This window comes from Myotis brandtii, unplaced genomic scaffold (genome assembly GCF_000412655.1).
Source record: "Myotis brandtii unplaced genomic scaffold, ASM41265v1 scaffold344, whole genome shotgun sequence".
Classification (NCBI taxonomy): Eukaryota; Metazoa; Chordata; class Mammalia; order Chiroptera; family Vespertilionidae; genus Myotis; species Myotis brandtii.
In genome coordinates, this window is record NW_005363247.1 from 10,074,081 (window position 1) to 10,085,843 (window position 11,763).

At 38.2% G+C, this 11,763-nt stretch overlaps 1 pseudogene; it reads right to left on the reverse strand.

The window, feature by feature from the left end:
• The window catches only part of LOC102243468, an 18,744-nt pseudogene extending 8,650 nt beyond the window's left edge, over positions 1-10,094 (reverse strand).
• Between the last annotated feature and the right edge of the window lie 1,669 nt (positions 10,095-11,763).

An 11,763-nucleotide genomic window follows, 5' to 3' on the forward strand; every position in this document is an offset into this window, starting at 1 on the left:
GTGGCTCTTCCACAAAATACCGGCTCTTCCACAAAATACCGACTTCTGTGCATGGGCCACGAAGTTTCAATCGCACTGTACATGCACGCCCGCACGTGGTATTTTGTGGAAGAGCCATACTCAAGGGGCCAAAGAGCCGCATGTGGCTCATGAGCTGCGGTTTGCCGACCACGGTTCTAGTCTATTGTTGATGCTTTCTATTGTGCTCTTTATTGCAGTGATGTCATTCTTCATTTCTTCTTGGTTCTTACACGTTGTTGAATTTGTCTTTCCATCCTTTCGGCGTCCTTATGACCATTGCTCTGAATTCTTTCTCTGACAAATTGCTTGCTTCCATTTCGTTTACTTCCTTTTTTGGTGATTCCTCTTTTTCTTTCGTATGTGGGCTGTTTCTTTGTCTCCCCATTTTGCTTCTCTCAGGGTGCCTGGTTATGTGGCTCATTCTTGTTCTCCAGGTGTGCTCTGTCCTTCCCGACCACAGATTGTCTCACCAGCTGTGTTTAATTTGCCAATTCCAGGTGGATGTTATTCAACTTAGCTGTTTCTTCTATCTGCTCCATGAGAAGATGCAGGACATGTCTGCCTATTTGGCTGCCATTTTGTCTCCCCCCAGACAAACTGTTCAGGAGCCTGTGGTTGGGGAGGCTGAAGACTCGGTGTTTGTGGGTTCATAGCCGAAGCAGCAGGTCCCTGGCTGGTGTGGCTATAGGGTCCCAGGTGGTTTCCGAGGGCTCCCCGGGTGGAGGTGAGGCTAGACTCCCAGTCACAGCAACTCTCCCCTTTAAAATGGCATAGTCTCTGTGGAAGAGTGAGCCACCCTGGGGCAGATTGCAGCAGTAGTAGCAGAGGCTGCCCGGCTAGGGGAGCCTGGTCCGCCAGCCCCCAAAAGTCCTGCAGAATATAACTCCCTCACTCTCACACACACACACACACACGCCCCACACATCCACGCACTCCCTTTTTGCTCCCTCACTCACTCTCACTCTCTCAATAGCTATTATTGTTAAAAGTAATCACTATGCAATAAGGTGCTAGCAAATGATTACTACTATTTCTACTTAAAGAATGCTAAAGAATGAATCAGTTAATGAGGTGTGTCAAAAATAAGAAGAGCCCTGACTGGTTTGGCTCAGTGGATAGAGCATCAGCCTGCGGACTGAAGGGTCCCAGGTTCGATTCCAGTCAAGGGCATGTACCTTGGTTGTGGGCATATCCCCAGTGGGGGGTGTGCAGGAGGCAGCTGATCGATGTTCCTCTCTCATCGATGTTACTAACTCTCTATCCCTCTCCCTTCCTCACTGTAAAAAATCAATAAAATATATTTAAAAAAAATAAGAAGAGAGGAATAATGAAGAGGTACCTTGGACCTTACTTGGTGCTACTATAACTTGCAAAAGTAACAGTACTTGAGGTGCTTTAACATTTGACAAAATAATGTCCACAAATAGAAAATTATACTTTTGTTTAGAGATTTACCTTCACCAAAAACACACATTATTTTACTAATATGAATCATGATTAAATCAATATTATGTAAAAATGAGATATTATTGGACACATTTTGACAAAAAATATTTAAAATGTGTATCACAAAGATTTGATTTTTACTTGATTGTGAAGTTTTAAAAATTGTTCTTTTCTGATTTTTAACTAGAAAGAATATAGACCAGGTACAGTAAAAATTTAAAACCAATATTATAATTTTGATTACTTAAAGGCAACTTGATATAGTCAATTATTTTATGTTTTCACTAGAGGTCTGGTGCACGAATTCGTGCACCAGTGGGGTCCCTCGGCCTGGTCTGTGGGATTGGGCTGAAACCAGCTCTCCGACATTACCCAAGGAGGCGCTGGCCAGACTGAGGGACCCTACTGGTGCACGATCAGGGTTGGGGAGGGATGTGGGAGGTTGGCCAGCTGTGGAGGGACCGCGGGAGGGCTCCAGGGCATGTCCGGCCCATCTCACTCAGTCCCGAGTGACCGGACCCCAGCAGCAAGCTAACCTACTGGTGGTGTGTCTGCTCCCTGGTGGTCAGTGCACGTCATAGCGAGCGATTGAGCAGCCTTAGCATATCATTAGCATATTATGCTTTGATTGGTTGAACGAATGACTGGATGGCTGGACACTTAGCATATTAGGCTCTTATTATATAGGATTATTGATTCTATATTTAAAAAAGGAAATTTAAGATATGTGTTAGAAATTGTGTTGGTCTAAATTACATAAATGATGAATGTTGTTTTGTCTAGTAAAATATCAATTTGATCATTGCATATAACACAAGTGGTTATACAATAGTGTAATGTAAAGTTTTATCATCCTGACAAGGCTATTTTGTTTGCACAGTTTGAAAAAAGCAAGATTACATCAAGTTTTAACTATTTCTATTTTAATACAAGTTCCACTGGCTTACTTGATTTCCCAGGCAGAAGGTACATTTTTTGACATTTGGAGAATTCCCTTAGCAACATGTTTTCAATGCATTGTACTCTGCCAATTATGATCATCCAGCTCATTAGATGCTGTCTGAAAACAAAAGGAATGAAGCAGAAATACTCCCTCCTGATACATTATTTTGGGGGGATCGACATTACACAATTAGCAAATGTTATTAAGCATCTTTATCCTTAGTGAAGAAGAATGGAAAACTATTTAATGGTTACCCCTCTCTGTACTTTAAATGGATTGATAGTGCATGAAGCCATTTAAAAATATAAAATGCAAAAAGACAGGCAGGACCATCTGTTTTATATATTCATTATCCTATACATTTTATTTCAGCATTTCATTTAAAAAGATAGAATTGTGCACCTGAAACCCATATAATGTTGTTAACCAGTGTTCCCCCAATCAATTCAATAAATAATTCATTGAACTGATATAGTGTACTTAAAAGGAGAGACACCTACATATATCTCCATTTAAAAATTTATCTTTAATAACATTTCAGCAACATTTATATTAGCTCTAAAATATAGCTCTTATTTCATATTGCTGTTATCCTCAAAAATGTTATCATTAGAAAACCTGACTTATAATGTAACAGAAATGCTTACAATGCAAGTAATTGTGTGCTATTGTTAAATGAATTTTTGTCTTTCAGAAGCTGTTTTCACAAATATATTATTTTATCTGAAAAACTACTGTTAATAAAATATTTGAATTATATCCCAATTTCCACTATTAATAAAAACATTTCAAGATTTAAACAAATTGAATATGATTACTTTTATTTACAGAGTAATAGAGTATTTACTTAACTATGCAGAAGAACTATTTTTCATATGTTTATAGCAAGAAGCAACAGTATGAGAGTAGAATTTGAACAATAAATATAAAACAGTAAATCTACATTTACTACAAAGGAATAGAGGAGGTTATGGAGCTGGCCAGCCTAGGACCTGCAATAAAGTAGAAAGATGTGCTGCATAATTCAGCTGCCCGCAGAGGAGCCTTAATACAATTTATAAAATATAAATTACCTTTACTCTAAAAAAATAGAATCTTTTTAGAAGTATTGAAAATATTTTTTAAAAGAACATGGAAAACAAAAGAATGAACTAAACACTCTTTCTGGCCTCTCCATCTCTGTTGAGTATTGTTGCAATTTGTAAAAAAGTCTTACTCCCTGGCAACAAAGTGGAGAGCATCTTTTTATAAATATTTCTTTTAATAAAAACAAACACGTGAAAATAGGAATTTATATAACACTGTTGGCAGTATCTATATAATTCTATTTGTATTGTTGTATTATATAGTACAAGGTTCCAAATGAAACAGAGCAAACCACTATAAACATCAAGAAAGCAGCCTCCAGGATATGATGTCTAAAGCACAAGCAACAAAAGTGGGAGTTCAAACTAAAACACTTCTGTACAGAAAAAGAGAGAGAGAGAGAGAGAGAGGGAGAGAGAGAGAGGTGCCTGGGGTGGGGCGGTAGCAGGATCAAAGGGGATATCTATAATACTTTCAACTATAAAGGTAAATTTTAAAAAATTATAAGACTACATATAGAAGAAGAACAAAGTTTGAGGAATCACACTAGCTAATATGAAACTATACAAGGCCATAGTATTCAAAACAGCATGGTAGTGATACTGATAATGATGACAGACTCTTCATGTGGTTCATTATCTCACATTTAGAGCTCCCAACCCCAAATCTATTTTAGCAAGAATTTAAATCACAATTGTTTTAAAAAACTCATGACCCTTAATAAGAGCTTAAATGAATTAGTTGACTTAGTAGTTGTTGTGGAACTTTATTTTTTAAATCAGTGGTTATCAAACTTTTTAAATTTTAAGACCCTATTAGAGTAGTAAAACATATTGAGGAACAAAACTTTTTATTTATTTGATTTATACCTATAGATATTTACCATGTTAGAAATAAAGACAGAACTTTAATAAAGTACTAATTTAAAAGTGATAATAGTATGTCTATTATATTAAAATCTTATGAAATATATAATTTAGGACTAGATCTTTAAAACTGACTAAAATACTGGAGCTAGCAAAATTGCAATTTGTAAAATTTTATTAGAGGAAGCACCCGGTTTTAACCCCCAAATTCAATATATTTCCTGATTCGCTTTTTGATTTTATTTCTTACTATCAAAAAGAGTATCAGATACTCATAATATATAATTTAAAATTCTTCCCTCCTCTCACCAGCTATATTAACTGTCAGGACTGTACTATTGTAATAGCAAACTTAAGAACTGCTCTCTGGACTTCATTGCTTAATTTATTATTTTTGTTCTTTGAATGCACACACGTACAAAATATATTACCTGGGGTTAATGTATTACAATTTATTTTATTGTACAAAACTCTCTGATTTTGGCAAAAACCCAATGTGGCTTTAACGATATATGTATTCACCCTATGATGTGTTTGTCATAAAATAAATATTGAAGCTGGAAAATATCATAAATTAGTTTTAGTTTATAAGTCATAAATAATGACTTTATAACTTGATGTGTATAGGCTATTAAAAAGTCAAATATAGGAAACAGTATTAAACTCTAAACATAAATAATTGCCTCGTGATAAATTGGGCTTATGATGGTACACCAAGTTCCAGAAGCACCTTGTTTAAATCCCTTAATTACAGGCATATTAATTACTTCTTCAAAAAATTGGCAAGATATTCTAACAAACTGAACAAAATGAAAGGAAAAACTTTAATGTATTCATTTTTTCTCTGCCTTTGAACTATGCTTCTGCTGTTTTAAATGTTTCAAAAAGTTGACATCTATTGCATTCTGTAATTAAATGCCTTCCAATTTTTAAGTAACCTAATAATCAATGAAACAGCTGAAGGGACTCCCACTAGAAATGCTACAAATTGAACAGATAAAGCTTCTTTGAACTATACAGACCTATTTATTGGTGTAGTTGGCCTACCTAAGCTGGTAGTTCAGCCCCATAATTAACCTTATGCTCACACCCATTAATAGAACACTCTTCTCAAGTGAATGGAGTTGCAATGGTGGGATATCTGTTTACCTTTCAATGCTTGACTTCTAATAGAAAGATATCCTTAAATATTCTTTGCTGATGTTACAGTGCAATATGTACATATCTATAATTTAAAATACATAAATATTTTATTTACATTTATTAGTATATATACTCACATATATTTAAAACCACCTGAGGATATTTTTCCATTGATTTTTAGAGAAAGTGAAAGGGATAAGGAGAGAGAGAAACACATTGATTGGTTGCCTTCACCCTGACCAGGGCCGGGGATTAATCCTGCTACTGGGATACATGTCCTTGAGCAGAATCAAACCTGGACCCTTCAGTCCACAGGCCAACACTCTTTTCACTGAGCCAAACTGGCTAGGGCAAACCAATGAGTATTACCACATTGTGTAAAATACCAATATTGGAAACCAAACTATGTTTAAATGGGGTTAGGGTAAATAAAATATAACATATCCATATGATAGAATACTATGCAGAATTAGAAAATCATATTTGTGTAAATTAAAAATGTACTTAGAGATATATTAGTAGGTGAAAAATAAGATAGAGAATAGTATCATGTTATTTGTATTAAAATATACAAAATTTATAAAAGTGAGGTTTCTCAAGTGAGATATTTCATTTTCTGTGCTTTTCAGATATTTTTCAATATTTATTCAAAATGTTTCTACATTTTTTACACACATAAAAATGAGTTTGTCATTCATGCTAAAACTAGGGAAATAATCTCAAGTATTTAATTTATTTTATATTTAACAAATAACATATCACAGTTTTAGTAAAAGAGCTTTATTCATTCAATTCTCATAACTTATAGGTAGGTACTGTCATTGCCACTGAAGAGAACAGGGAGGTACAGAGGGTTTAAGCTTGTTAGGGGCAGATTTGGATTTCAAATTCAGGTAGTTTAGACCTGGAGTCCAAAACTTAATCACATGAATGACTGCTTCTTGGGGGGGGCGGAGGGCGGGGGGTGGGAGTCAATATAGCTGACTCAGAATGACAAGGTCAGGCTTTATGCTAGAGTAGTTAGCAGTTTGGAAGGTCAGACTGGAAGCCTATGCACTATATAGATATAGATAGGGATATGGATACAATATAGATAAGATTATACAGATGCAGATATAGATATATAGATCTCCAATAACAAGGAGCTTGAATTTAAGTTATTCCAAATTTGCTGTCTATTTTTTTCTAAAGATAACGCAGGATTAAGACTAATGATCTGATCCATAAGTACTTTCCTCCACAAAGGACAAAAACAAATAACAACATTAAAACAACAATTATACCAACAATGACAAATGACAATCCATCGAACGTCTTCCCAAATAACAAGTACATTATACGGAAGTGTTTGTGTTGTTTCAAATTAGATGACAAATGTAAATTTCTAAAACTGGGTTTACCTGCTTTTAAATATTCTGTGAAATTCAAAAAGAGAGATTTTTCTTTTGTGCCTTTCCAACTCTCTCAGGAGCGCTGAAGCTTAATTATTCTCACTCTTCTTTTAGTTAATTCTAGTCTAGAATCTATCTCTATATTGTTTTTGAAATTCCTTCTGCTTCTCTGCTGAATTCTAGGAATTTTGGCTTGATTTTTCCATAGTTAACATCCTTATGCTACATGAAAAGATTTGAATCTAATGAATTCAGCATCAGTACAATGAAAACAGAAACAACCAATGAATATATTCTTTCATCACGGTAAACATTTTGACTACCAATTGTATGAATTTAAGAAGTTGATGACATATACTAGTGCTGCCAGTTTTTAGTTTGGAGATTACATTCCTTTGTTTTCCCGCTACTAATATAAGAAGGTTTACGTTAAATGTTAATAATTGCCACTGTATGGTTAGGTCCCTATATAGAACTGTAACCTATTGCTATGAAAAGGAGCTACTTTTGAAATATGAAGTAAAACCCAGACCCACTGACATTAAACTTCCCGGCCATTTCATTTTTAAAAACTAGATATATATGCTAACATAAACAAGGATTTGTATGAGAATTGGGAAATATAGAAAAAGAAAAAAGTTTTCATGTAATTAATTAGTCCTAACTGAATATATAATTTCTTCTATGGAAAGTATTTTGTATTCATTCAAACTTTTAAATTTAAAAGATAAATGTATGCAAGACTGTAGAACAAAATACCCTTAAGCAAGTAATAGAAAACTGCTTTTATTTTTGCAATTTTAGAAAACAGTTTTAAAAACTGTACATTATGTGATCAACAAAAAATAAATGACTTGAGTCATAGCTCTGTTCCCTTTCTCACTAAAATATTTCTTTTAAAATGATCTGAAAAAAGAAACTTTAAGTAAATAAAGTGGAAATTGAAGTTTATAGTTTCTTCATGGTTAAATTTCAATGAGTGTAATGAGTTGTATATAATTGTATTCTTCCTGTGCTTTATGATTTTCAGGACATATTTCACATCCCAAAGGTCTTTTCCACCACTCGTTACTAAAACTACTGATGAACTTAATTATATTTAATTTTGTTCATTTTTTACTGAATTCAAGACTAATTAATGAAATTATAAATGATAGGAATTCAGACACATTAAAAATATAAATCATAATTATTTTCAGGAATGTTAATAGGTATTTTTAAATTATATATAATAATTTTACAAATGGAAAGACTATCCACAGTCTAGTCTCTTCTGTCACCATATATTTGACCCACTTTACTTTATGCATCATTCCCCCAACCCCCTTCCCCGCTGGTAACCACAATTCTGTTGTCTGCGTCAATGAGTTTGTTTGCTTGTTTGTTGCTTTCTGTTTTATATCCCACATGAGTGAAATCATATGGTTCTTGTCCTTTTCATGTGACTTATTTCATTTAGCATGATACTATGAAGACCCAAGATCCATTAATGTTTTGACAAATGGAAATATTTCATGCTTTTTATGGCTGGGTAGTATTCCATTATATATATACTAGAGGCCTGGTGCACAAAATTTGTGCATCTGTGGGGCCCCGCCCCCAGCCCCCCAATATTCATGTATTTATGTATATGTGTGTATGTATGCTTATTTTGTGGGTTTTCTTGTTAATCCTCACCTGAGGACATTTTTCATTGATTTTTAGAGTAGAAGTGAAGACGAGAGACAGAGAAACATGGATGTGAGGAAGACACATCAATTGGTTGCCTCCTGCACATGCCCTGACGGGATCAGGCCGAAACAGCACCGCCAACAGGGCCAACTGCTGGCCGCCCGCTGAGGCTCAGGCGTTGAGCATATGGCGATTTTCTGTTTCTGCTTCCACTTCTGGTAGAGGTCCCACTTATAGGAGCTGCTGATGTAGCGACCACTTTCTGTCTTGATCTTCTTGTCCTCCTGTCCTGATTGTCCCACAAACAGCTTCTTTTTCCGGTCCCACTTGAGCTGCTGCCAGCCCCTGGTCAGGTTCTGGGCCTTGTCCCCCATCAGGTCCAGGACAGCGCCAGCCACCTGCTGCTCCAAGGCACCCCTGTCCCCACCAACGCTCAGGCCCATTCACTGTCGAAGTCCTTGGGCCAACAGGGGACAGAAATCCTGGTCCAGCAGCCGGGCCTCCTCCTTGTGCCTCTTCACTCCCTGCTCAGGTCCTGGCTGCTGCTGTTTCTGGCCCATGACCTCTGTGAAGACGTCCTCCACCCTCCCTCCCTCCTCCTCCTCCTCCTCTTTCCCAGTCTGCTCCACCTGCCACGCTGGGCAGCTCGGGGCTGGGACAGCCAGGCCCTCCTGCCACTCCTGCCGGCCTTGCTGGAAGCTGGTGATGGCCTTGCAGTCCTTCAGCCTCTTGGCCCATATCACCTCCTCCTTTTTCCCAGTCTGCTCCACCTGCCGTGCTGGGCAGCTCGGGGCTGGGACAGCCAGGCCCTCCTGCCACTCCTGCCGGCCCTGCTGGAAGCTGGTGATGGCCTTGCAGTCCTTCAGCCTCTTGGCCCATATCACCTGGTTGCTCATGTCTCAGCTGGAGGTGTTGATTTCAAAGATGGTCGCTCACGAGCAGTACTGCTTTATGCTGTCCACCAGCCTCAGCCGCTACAGCTCCTCCTCCTCAAAGCTCGAGCTGAAGAGGGGGTGCAGGGACAGCCCCGAGAGGTCCAGCTTGTGGCCCATTTGATGGACTCTGGCAAGGGCACTGGCTGCAAGTTCACGTACTGCTAGAGGGCATTGTCAGCCATGCGGCCCAGGCCCCACAGCTCTAGCAACACCTCCAGGGTGTTTTGCAGGCCACAGTCCTTGTTATCCACCACATTCTGTGGCACCCAGTCCAGCACGCCATCCACTCTACTGCACCTGAGGGCTCCTCGTGGGGGTGGGCGAGGGTGAGGGAATGGCCCAGGAACAGGTGCAGGTCCACCAGGTAGGGAACCTTATCTGGGGATACCAAGGAGTAGGCTGTGCCACTTTGGACAGCCCAGGCCACACGACCCACGTGGTGCAGGAAGAGCTTGCTCTTGACCAGGAAGCTGAAATTGATGATGCTGTCCAGCAGCAGGATGTCCAGGCCCTGGGCTGCCAGGTCAGTCCTGATGAGAGTGGAGCTCTTGCCGTGGGTGAACTTGGCCAGGTTGATCTTGCAGGCATCCATGGCAGTGCACAAAATAGTGACTGGTCATTCCGCCATTCAGTCAATTTGCATATTAGACTTTTATTATATAGTGTATATATACACTACATCTTCTTTATCCACTCATCCATCAAGACATTAAGGGCAAAATAAATTAAAGCAAAAATAAATGAATGGGACTACATACAGCTCCAACATGGGGTTATTATCCAAAATACAGAAAGAACTCATATAACTCAACAACAACAACAACACACACACACACACACACACACACACACACACGCGCACGCACGTGCGCGCACGCACACCCACTAACAATCTAAATAAAAAATGGGCAGAAGACCTGAACACTTTTCTCAAAAAGACCTATAAATGGCCAACAGAGAATAGATGCTCAACAGAAAAGATGATAAACTTTACTAGCTATAAGGGAAATGCAAATCAAAACCACAATGAGATACTTCCTCACACCTTTCAGAATGGCTATTATCAATCAAACAAGACATAAGTGTTGGACAGGATATGGAAAAAAAGGCATATCCATTCAGTGTTAATGAGAATGTAAATTGACACAGTATCTAAGGATGTTAAGGAAGAAGGAAGATGGTCAAGGATATAACAACCGAAGGACTTGTATGCATGCATATAAGCATAACCAATGGACATAAAACACTGGGGGATAGGGGAAGCCGGGAGAATGTCAAGAAGGGAAAAAAAAGGAGACATATATAATACTCTTTTTAATACTTTAAGCAATAAAACAAAATTTTTTAAAAAAAAGGATATAAGATGCAAAAAAGGGCAATAGGTGCTCAAGAGTGTGTGCTGTGCACACACATATATATATACACAAAAACCAGGAAAAGGATGTTTTAAAAATAAAAAGGAACCTTTATTCTTAAATGCTTTCAAGAATAAACATACCATGAAGTACAATTTATTGCTTTAAATTGCATTGAAAGATTTTTATGTAGTATAAATCAGAAAAACAATATTTCTAAACGTTTTCTGCCTTCATATTGCATTCAATTAAAAAAAATCTCAAGGAATTTATATTTTATTTTAGAACTGATCCAAAATTCTAATAATTCCTTTTTATAAAAAATAGGTATTTTTTCCAGTTAGTTTCCAAACTATGTAAAGTTTAGAGAATTATATGATCAGAAAGGATTTTTGCATTTCAAATACTAGAATTCATAAATTTACAATTCAGTTACCCCCAAAAACTTACTTGGCATAATCTATATATATAAAAGGCTAATATACTAAGTGTCCGACTGGTTGCTATGATGCACACTGACCATCAGGGGGCAGATGCTCAACGCAGGAGCTGCCTAGCTGCAGTGACTTGGCATCTGTGGTTCTTGGGTGACATACCCTGAAACCAGAGAGGAGGGAGCCCAATTCCTCGCGGGGCCATGCAAGTCCACCTTCAGCCATGGGTTATGTTGTTGCTGGGGCACTGTTGGCCCCAAATCTGTCAGAGAGTCGGTTTCAGCCCGATCCCCACAGGGCAGGCTGAGGGACCCCACCTGCGGGAGGGACCCCACTCATTCCGCAAACGCCCTTTGAGTCATGATGCCATCCCACGTGCAGGGACTGTGGGAGGTTGGCTCCAGGGATGTCCGGCCCATCTCCCCCAGTCCCACCCCGCCGGCCACCTTCTAATGAATTTCCTTTCAATGCG